Source organism: Neomonachus schauinslandi, chromosome 6 (genome assembly GCF_002201575.2).
Source record: "Neomonachus schauinslandi chromosome 6, ASM220157v2, whole genome shotgun sequence".
NCBI lineage: Eukaryota > Metazoa > Chordata > Mammalia > Carnivora > Phocidae > Neomonachus > Neomonachus schauinslandi.
In genome coordinates this window covers 24,987,228-24,996,571 of record NC_058408.1, presented here as the reverse complement: position 1 = coordinate 24,996,571, position 9,344 = coordinate 24,987,228, and positions in this window count along the sequence as shown.

Sequence of the window (9,344 nt, the reverse complement as noted above, 5' to 3'; positions counted from 1 at the left end):
GTATGGAGGTTCCTCAAAAAGTTGAAAATAGAGCTACCATATGATCCAGCAATTGCACTACTGGGTATTTACCCCAAAGATACAAAAGTAGGGATCTGAAGGGGTACGTGCACCCCGATGTTTATAGCAGCAATGTCCACAATAGCCAAACTGTGGAAAGAGCCAAGATGTCCATCAACAGATGAATGGATAAAGAAGAGTGGTATATATATACAATGGAATATTATGCAGCCATCAAAAGGAATGAGATCTTGCCATTTGCAACGACGTGGATGGAACTGGAGGGTATTATGTTGAGTGAAATAAGTCAAACAGAGAAAGACATGTATCATATGATCTCACTGATATGAGGAATTCTTAATCTCAGGAAACAAACTGAGGGTTGCTGGAGTGGGGGGTGGGGTGGGAAGGATGGGGTGACTGGGTGATAGACACTGGGGAGGGTATGTGCTCTGGTAAGCGCTGTGAATTTTGCAAGACTGTTGAATCTCAGATCTGTACCTCTGAAACAAATAATGCAATATATGTTAAAAAAAAAAAAAAGAAGAAGAAGAAGGTAGCGGGAGGGGAAGAATGAAGCGGGGGAAATCGGAGGGGTAGACGAACCATGAGAGACGATGGACTCTGAAAAACAAACAGGGTTCTAGAGGGGAGGGGGGGTGGGAGGATGGGTTAGCCTGGTGGTGGGTACTGAGGAGGGCACGTTCTGCATGGAGCACTGGGTGTTATGCACAAACAATGAATCATGGAACACTTCATCTAAAACTAATGATGTAATGTATGGGGATTAACATAAGAATAAAAAAAAATAGTAAAAAATAAAGAGCAGAAATTCATTTCAATGAAAAAAAAAAAAGAATATTTTGATGGCTTCTCACAAGCAGGAGACTTATGTGCTGTCACTGAGAATTAATTGTCGAAAGCCTAGCCTAAGGAAATGCCCAATTTTCTCCTTTTTGCTACCAGATTTGGTATAAGCAAGAAGTAGACTGGCAGATGATTAGTGATGTGTTCTCTACACCTCTCCAAATGGCCTACTTTTGCAAGCAACGTCCCACCTTTAAATAAAGCTGCTAGCAAATGCAGAAAGCTGTCTATGTTCTCTTGGCAAGTTGCAGTACTGTGGTTATAAGTGAAATACAGGAGACCTCTGGAATCCGCATGGCCGCTGCTTCTCTGATAAAGGAAAATCCCTTGACCCTGGGGTCTCACATACTGGGATATACTTTCACTTTCCACACTTGTCAAAAATCAGGAGGGATGCAGGATATTGTCTGACCTCTGAATACGGTTACAGGAACAGACACCAGATATGGTGGGGAAGTGGATTGCTTTCGAAACAAAAATCAAGAGATGGAAGGCATCAAGTGAGATGGGGCTGTTAAGGGCTATTTCACTAGATCTCCATTAAAACCACACAAAATAATGGTAAGCGTTAGTGGAATTTGGGGGGTGAAAGTGACTTTGGGGCTAGAAAATGCAGGTGGGTACCTCAGATCTCAGATGGGCTCTGCTAGAACCACCCCAAGGTTGATGCCTGCGTATCCACCAGTTATAGTACCTGAGTGGGCCCTTCCTGTTCTGGCACATTCTGGTTGGGTTCCCATGGGCACAATGTGGAAAGTCAAGGGCTTATCCAGATACAGTTTGTCTGGGGTGGGATGCTGGCAAAGAAAGAAGAAAAGGACAGCAGGTGCTCCAAAGTTGCATTTCCATAGAGGGAGAACACTGGAGGTCTGGAAGTAGAATATAAACTGTAGATGTATTTTGTTTGGCCTACAGCTTTGTTTTGTTTTGTTTTTTTTACAAATTTTGAATGAGCTGCCAATTTGAAGAATTCAGAGATTTCACCTAAATACCCAGAATTTTCGCTTTTCTAGAAAAATCTACCCACATCACTCCGCATGGCACATCTTGGTTGGGCTGGGGAGCCACTGCCCCCTCTGGCATAATGTACGCCCTGCAAGTCACGGGGCTCACACTTCCCTTTGCGCACCTTGCGTGGCCCTTGTGGGTGTGTGAGTTTGAGACCCCTGATACTGTGGGCAAATGCTGTGGATAATTGCTTGGTTTCTTTTTTCTTTTTTTTTTTTTAATTGCAGTAAAATATACACAAAATTTACCATTTTAACCATTTTTCAGTGTACAGTTCTGTGACGAAGCACACTCACACTACTGTGCAACCATCACCCCCGTCCAACTCCAGAATGCCTTTCATCCTCCAAAACGGAAACTCTGTGCCTGTTCAACTCTCCACGCCCCCTTGGCAACCAGCATTCTACTTTCTGTCTCTAGGAATTGGGCTCTTCTAGGCACCTCGTAGAAGGGAAGTCCTACGGCACGTGTCCTTTTGTGACAGGCTCACTTCACTTAGCACAATGTCTTCAAGACTCTTCATGGCTTAGTTTCTGACTCAGAATTCTGGGGCTCAGTTTACGGATGAAACTGAGGCCCCAGAAAAGCTCTACATTCCTACAAGCAGCGCGGGGCCCGGATGGGTTTGGAAACTGGATCCTCTCAGTCCCTGCTCAGAGCACTTTTCCTCCACGTCACTCTTCTTCTTCCTTCTCTTCTTCTCCTCCTCCTCCTCCTCCTTCTTCTACTACTTCAAGATTTTATTTATTTGAGAGCGAGAGAGAAAGAAAGAGAGAGCGCACAAGCAGGGGGAGTAGCAGAGGGAGAGGGAGAAGCAGGCTCCCTGCTAAGCAGGGAGCCCTATGTGGGCTGAAGGCAGATGCTCAACCCACTGAGCCGCCCCGGCGCCCCACGTTGTTCTTCTTAGACCAGATTTCGACTCCCCAGTAGGGCAAGTAGGAAAGATGTGTTCTTCACAGCAGCAGAGTGATCCTTGTTCATACGGGTTGTGAACCTGCCCTCCTCCTGGTTGGCCCCTTGGAGGGGTTGCCCAACATCGGTCTCGTGAAACGGAAAGGAGGTGCCCTCTAATGAGGACGGTGATGGACGTTAATAACCTATTCCCCTCCTAAAGGCCAAAACATAGTTGCAACCAAAAAAAAAAGGCAAACTCACCCTGTCCCCTCCACATACTTTTAGTGAATCCTTGAACTCCAAAGAGGATTTTAACAATGGCTCTCTAGGAAATTGTAGCGGTCACACCATTCTTATTGCCAGGAAATGAGGAGAGCCACCCTCATTCATGTCTGAGTGTTTCTAGAATAACCTCCTTCTGGCTCTCTGGAGATTGATTCAAGAGGTTACATCCCTCCACCCCCACCCCAACACACAAGAGAACATTCGCAGGAGCAATTATTTAACAGCGAATGTGGTCTTCTAAGGCTGAGAGGGAGCTCATGGTAACCATGCTGATGAGCATGCATATGTCCTCCCCGCTCCCTGCTGCACCTCCGTGGCACCTGGCCAATCTGCCCCCCTCCTCTGCACTCACCTGCTTTGCCAGAACGCACCAGAAGGATGCGGGGACAGGCTGCCTAGCCAGGTGGGCACGGGAGCCCTGGCTGACGGCGGCACTGACATTCTGTACCCTCTTAACAGGTTCATTCCTTCTTGAGCAAGCTTGTTAAAAATGAGGGGGCTTCGGGGCGCCTGGGTGGCTCAGTCGTTAAGCGTCTGCCTTCGGCTCAGGTCATGATCCCAGGGTCCTGGGATCGAGCCCTGCATCGGGCTCCCTGCTTCGCGGGAAGCCTGCTTCTCCCTCTCCCATTCCCCCTGCTTGTGTTCCCTCTCTCGCTGTGTCTCTCTCTGTCAAATAAATAAATAAAATCTTTAAAAAAAAATTTGAGGGGGCTTCACACAAACTAACTGGCTTCTGTCTCATTTTCTGCCACACAGGTTTCTACGGGGAGTCTTCCTCCCAGAGCACATGTTAAGGTGGTTAGGCACTTTCTCATTTTAATCTTGAGATAATTTCTTGCTTCAGGAAAGAGTGAAGTTTAATTTTACTCCAAATATCAGCCCCTTCACATTACTCTAATCAACAAGACTTTTCTTGGCTGGGGTGGGGCTTGGGGAGAGAAGGAAAGGGGGGGGAGAAAAAGGCAAGAAAAGGCAACCTCCCTAATGTCAATAATCTTTTTTCCTTGCATGAAGAATTATCATCAGCTACTACAGATATGAATAATGTGGTCTAGCACTTCTTTATTTATGACTATGGCAATGAAAATAACTTGGTACCTAACCAATTATTTTTAAGAGGTGGTAGCACAGTGTTTCTTTGAATGTTGCAAATCAGAAATAGAACTTTTAAGAATTTCTTCCATCTGCCAGCCTGGATGTTGGCTGGGTAGAGATTTTAACAGCACACATGTGATAGGATGGGCCTCCTCGCCCCCTGTGCAGAACACAAGCCCATGAAACCCAGCGCCCCTCTGTGACATGCAATTAGCTGAATTCGGCTTTGCCAGCCAGCACTCCAGCGCTGAACTGTTTGGCAATCAGGGGAGACAGAGCCCCCTGTCTGGGCGGCAGGTCTTCCCTGGAGGTAAGTAGTGACATTTACAGGAATGAGCGCTCTGCTGCTCTGGGAATGACAGCCTGTTACAGGGGTAAACACTGCATAATGAGGTTGATCGGGAATGCCTTTCGGCAGCAGCGGCTTGCTCATTTTAGGAACTTCTCACAGGGATGAAAAGGAGGCAAAATCTGGGGTATTGGTTTTGTGGTTTCACATGTCTATTTGGGTTGGAAAAGGCTTAAAAAGGAAGTGGGCTCGTTCTGCATAGAGTGAAGCCGGCACTTGGAGAAGAGATCCAGAGATGATTAAGATACAGTCCCCAGCCCAAGCAGCTCCAGGATTTGTAGGGGAAGGCAGACGAGTAGTTAGGACTGGAAAAATACAACATCCTGATGGCTGGGAGTTTGCTCTTGACAAGAGGAGAATAAATCTCTATACAGATTCCCTTTCTACTACTGAGACTAGGGGGAGAGGGAGCCCTGCCTGGGAATTTGATGTGGCCCAAGGTAAGAAAATCTCAGTGTCGTGGCTTCTGCTGGATCCATGTGGAGCTGGAGGTGAGGTGGGGGGCAGGTAGATGACTCTGTTGGGAAGAGCACCCATGTAGGCTCAGGTCTCTCCTGCCCACATTTTAGCTTCCTCGTTATGTCTGAAATTTCAGAAAAGCCTGTTATATAGCTCAAGTTGTAGTGCTGTGAAGAATTTGGGCACCGGGCAGTGGTGGAAGCGGCCTTCTGCTCCAGCCCTCTGCTGAGGTCAGCTTGGTGGCGGCCGTTTCCTATGGAGGATGCTGTCTTGGGAGGACAGTCAGTCCCACTCCCCATACGCACTTTCCCCACATGACCAGGGGAAGGTGAGTCTTGAAGAGAGGGTCATGAAATACTTGGTCACATCATCAATATTCAGAAAACAGGGCAAGTGCATTTTTGGGGGTTTTAACGATTTCCTTTCATTCCCCACCCTATTTGCCCTGGGCAACCGTGGCCACTCCTTTTCTCCTTGGGCGGCCCATGGAGGTGCCCCACGGCTGCTCTCCCGATGGATGTCTTCTCTCCCGTTCTGTATGCCCGAGTCTCTTCCTTTTAGACAGATTTTTTCCCAAAGACGGAACCAGTCCCCAGAGTGCATAGATTCCGGATGGACCTACCCCACTGGTCCTCTGGCCTAACTCTTAGGGTCAGCCTGGCTGAGGCTTGAGCTAGGACCCTTCCTACATAAGCAGCTGATGGTGATGGACCGCAGCAGTACTTTTTAAACCTTAATATGTGTGGGAATCCTGGGATCCTGTGAAAATGCAGGTTCCAGCTTAGTAGGTGAGGGTAGGTCCTGAGATGCTAACGCCGCTGGTCGGAGACTCACACCCTGAGTGGTAAGGCAATAACCAGGTGCCTTGTGCAGTCTCTTTAACTGATTCCAGGATTCTAATTTACAAAAATTTATTGGCAAAAGTGGAAAGCACTGAAGCAGCCTTTCTAGGAGACATTTGGGTTTTTTAATGCTTAATTATATTAAGAACAGAAGTGTCCTTTTTTTTTTTTTTAAAGATTTTATTTATTTATTTGAGACAGAGAGAATGAGAGAGAGAGAGCACATGAGAGGGGGGAGGGTCAGAGGGAGAAGCAGGCTCCCCGCCGAGCAGGGAGCCCGATGTGGGACTCGATCCAGGGACTCCAGGATCATGACCTGAGCCGAAGGCAGTCGCTTAACCAACTGAGCCACCCAGGCGCCCAGAAGTGTCCTTTTTTAAGAACATGTGACCATCACTGTAGGTTGCTTCCTCCTATTCTTATACCCAATCCTCTTCTCCCCTGTCTGCCTCATACAGAGGCTGCTAAAGCTCAAATGCTCCCTCTCCCAGCCTCCCTTACTGTTCTTCTTTTTTTTAAAGATTTTATTTATTTATTTTGACAGAGAGAAAGGGGGGAGGGAGGGAGAGAAAGCACAAGCAGGGGGAGCAGCAGAGGGAGAGGGAGAAGCAGGCTCTCTAATGAGCCAGGGAGCCCGATGTGGGGCTTGATCCCAGGACTCTGGGATCATGACCCGAGCTGAAGGCAGACGCTCAACCAAGGCGCCCCCTTCCCTTACTGTTCTTACGGATAGGGATGTGGTTAGCCCTTGTGTTCTGCCTTAAATGCTAATGCACTGGCCTAAGCTGCAGAACTAATTTCAGCAGTTCAAAGATAGCAGGCCAGGGGCGCCTGGGTGGCTCAGTCGTTAAGCGTCTGCCTTCGGCTCAGGTCATGATCCCAGGGTCCTGGGATCGAGCCCCGCATTGGGCTCCTGCTCAGCGGGAAGCCTGCTTCTCCCTCTCCCACTCCCCCTGCTTGTGTTCCCTCTCTTGCTGTGTCTCTCTCTGTCAAATAAATAAAATCTTTAAAAAAAAAAAAAAAGATAGCAGGCCAATGTCTTTGTGATTCTCTCAGCCTTTCTCATATGCTTTTTACCTCATGGTCACAGAATAGCTGCTGCTGCTCAATAAGATCTAACATCTCTCTCTCTCTCTTTTTAAGTAATCTCTACACCCAGTCGGGGGCTCGAACTCACGATCCTGAGAGTCTGAGCCAGCCAGGTGGTCCCCAACCTCTCTTAATGTCACTGAATAGCTAGTCAGTTTCAGATTTTTTTGATCATAATTTTTTCTACAGTTGATTTAGTTGAATCAGAATCATATGTTTGGTTATTTTTACCAATGTTGTATGTCTTAAGCTCCAAATTTCTTATGAGATTAAAAATAAATTCTTATCTAAGTCCCCTTACCAGAGTGTTATGTTCCTTGCAGTTGAACTGTAATACAGTATTACCATTTTTAAATATTAAAATTTATTCTCTCTCATTAGCAAATTAATACACCCTGCTTACAAAATCTTTAAAAATGTGGAAAAGTAGGAATAGGAAAAGAAAATTAGAGAATCCCATCATTGAAGTACTGTTAACATTTTTGTGTATTTTCTTCTGGTGTTGTGTGTACAGTTGGGATAACACAGTAATAGCAAATCTGTGTCTTTTGTGTACCATTAAAAAAAAAGTAAGTTAAAAAAATAAAAAATAAAAAAAACATTAAAGTAAATTAGGGGTGGGGAAGCTGGCCGGCTCAGTCAGTAGATGTGCAACTCTCGATCTTGGGGTCATGAGTTTGAGCCCCACGTTGGGTGTAAAGTTTTCTTAAAAAAAAAAAGCAGCATATTAGGGGTGATGAAAATATTCTAAAGTTGATTGTGGTGATGACTGTACAACTCTATGAATATACTAAAGATCATAAAATTGTACACTTTAGGTGAATTGGATGACTTGTAAATTATCTCTCAATAAAACTGTTATTAAATTTTATAAATAAGCATTTTCTGTTATGATAAATTCATTGCTAGTATTTTTAATTGTTGTATAATCTATCAAGAGGCTATACGTCCATTTATCAAACTATTCCCCTATTGTTGGATATTTGGGATGGTTCTACATTTTGGTTATCATAAAAATTGCTACGGTCAACTAATTGATACTTAAGACTCCTCTTGGGGCACCTGGCTGGCTCAGTCAATAGAGCGAGTGACTCTTGATTTCGGGGTTGTGAGTTCGGGCCCCATGTTGCAAGTAGAGTTTACTTAAAAAAAAAAAAAGACTTCTCCTTCTTAACTATAGAGAACAAACTGCTGGTTACCAGAGGGGAGGTGGGTGGGGGGATGGGTTGAGCAGGTGATGAGGATTAAGGAATGCGCTTGTTGTGATGAGCACAGGGTCTTGTATGGAAGTGTTGAATCACTATATTGTACACCTGAAACTAATATTGCACTGTATGTTAACTAACTGGAATTTAAATAAAAACTTTAAAAAGAGAGGGACGGGAAGACTTCTCCGTATCTAGAATTAGTCCCTCCAGGAAGGAGAAATTGTGCCGAAGTGTAACATTGCTTGAGCATTTCTCTTTTTTTAAAAGATTTTATTTATTTATTTGACAGAGAGAGACACAGCAAGAGAGGGAACACAAGCAGGGGAGTGGGAGAGGGAGAAGCAGGCTTTCGGCCAAGCAGGGAGCCCGATGCGGGGCTCAATCCCAGGACCCTGGGATCATGACCCGAGCCGAAGGCAGTCGCCCAACGACTGAGCCACCCAGGCGCCCCTGCTTGAGCATTTCTTGAAGGCTTACTACCCATCAGGAGTGGACCACACTAAGTACTTTGTATGGATTATTTCTTCAAATTCTTCATCCCCTAAGAGGTCTATTCTATCCCTACTTTTAGAAGTTAAAACTGAAGCACAGAGAACAAGGAACTCACCCAAGGTCACAGAACCAATAAGTAGGGGAGCCAGGCACCTCCCCAGCTCTGCCTGCTCCCGGAGGCCACAATGCCAACATTCCCTCATCGGGCATTAATTTCTTCAAACCTTGCTAGTATCACTGGCAAAAAGGCTGTCTTGTTCTAAATTGCTTTCCTTTCACGACTGGTGATGCTGGATATGGCTCTGTGTTTGCCGAGCCAGACATTCCTTTTTTGTTATTTACCTGTTGTGTTGTGGTCTCTCGCATAGTTACTATACCATTGGAAGAGTGAATCAAGTGGGACCTATGGGCTTAGTACCGTAGTTCAAAAGAAAAAACACCAGGCATGGTTTTCTTTTCAGAAGTGTACTCAAATGTGGCAGCGTTTTTAATGATGGCCAGCATGACTCAGGGAATTCCCTATCCTCAAGCTCTTCGACAAGAGTGCCTCGTTCTCTCCCTCGTTCCTGCCACCGTGGATGCTGGTTTCAGGTCATTGTGACTTTTGTTCATTGCCCTCTACCTCCCTGGCCTATTTCCTTATCTTGAAACATGAGTGGTGAACTAGACAGCATGTAAGGCCCCATCGGCTTTGAAATTATGAGCTGGGTACGGATTTGTGAGAGCAGCATAGTGGATAGCGACGTGGCTATGGGG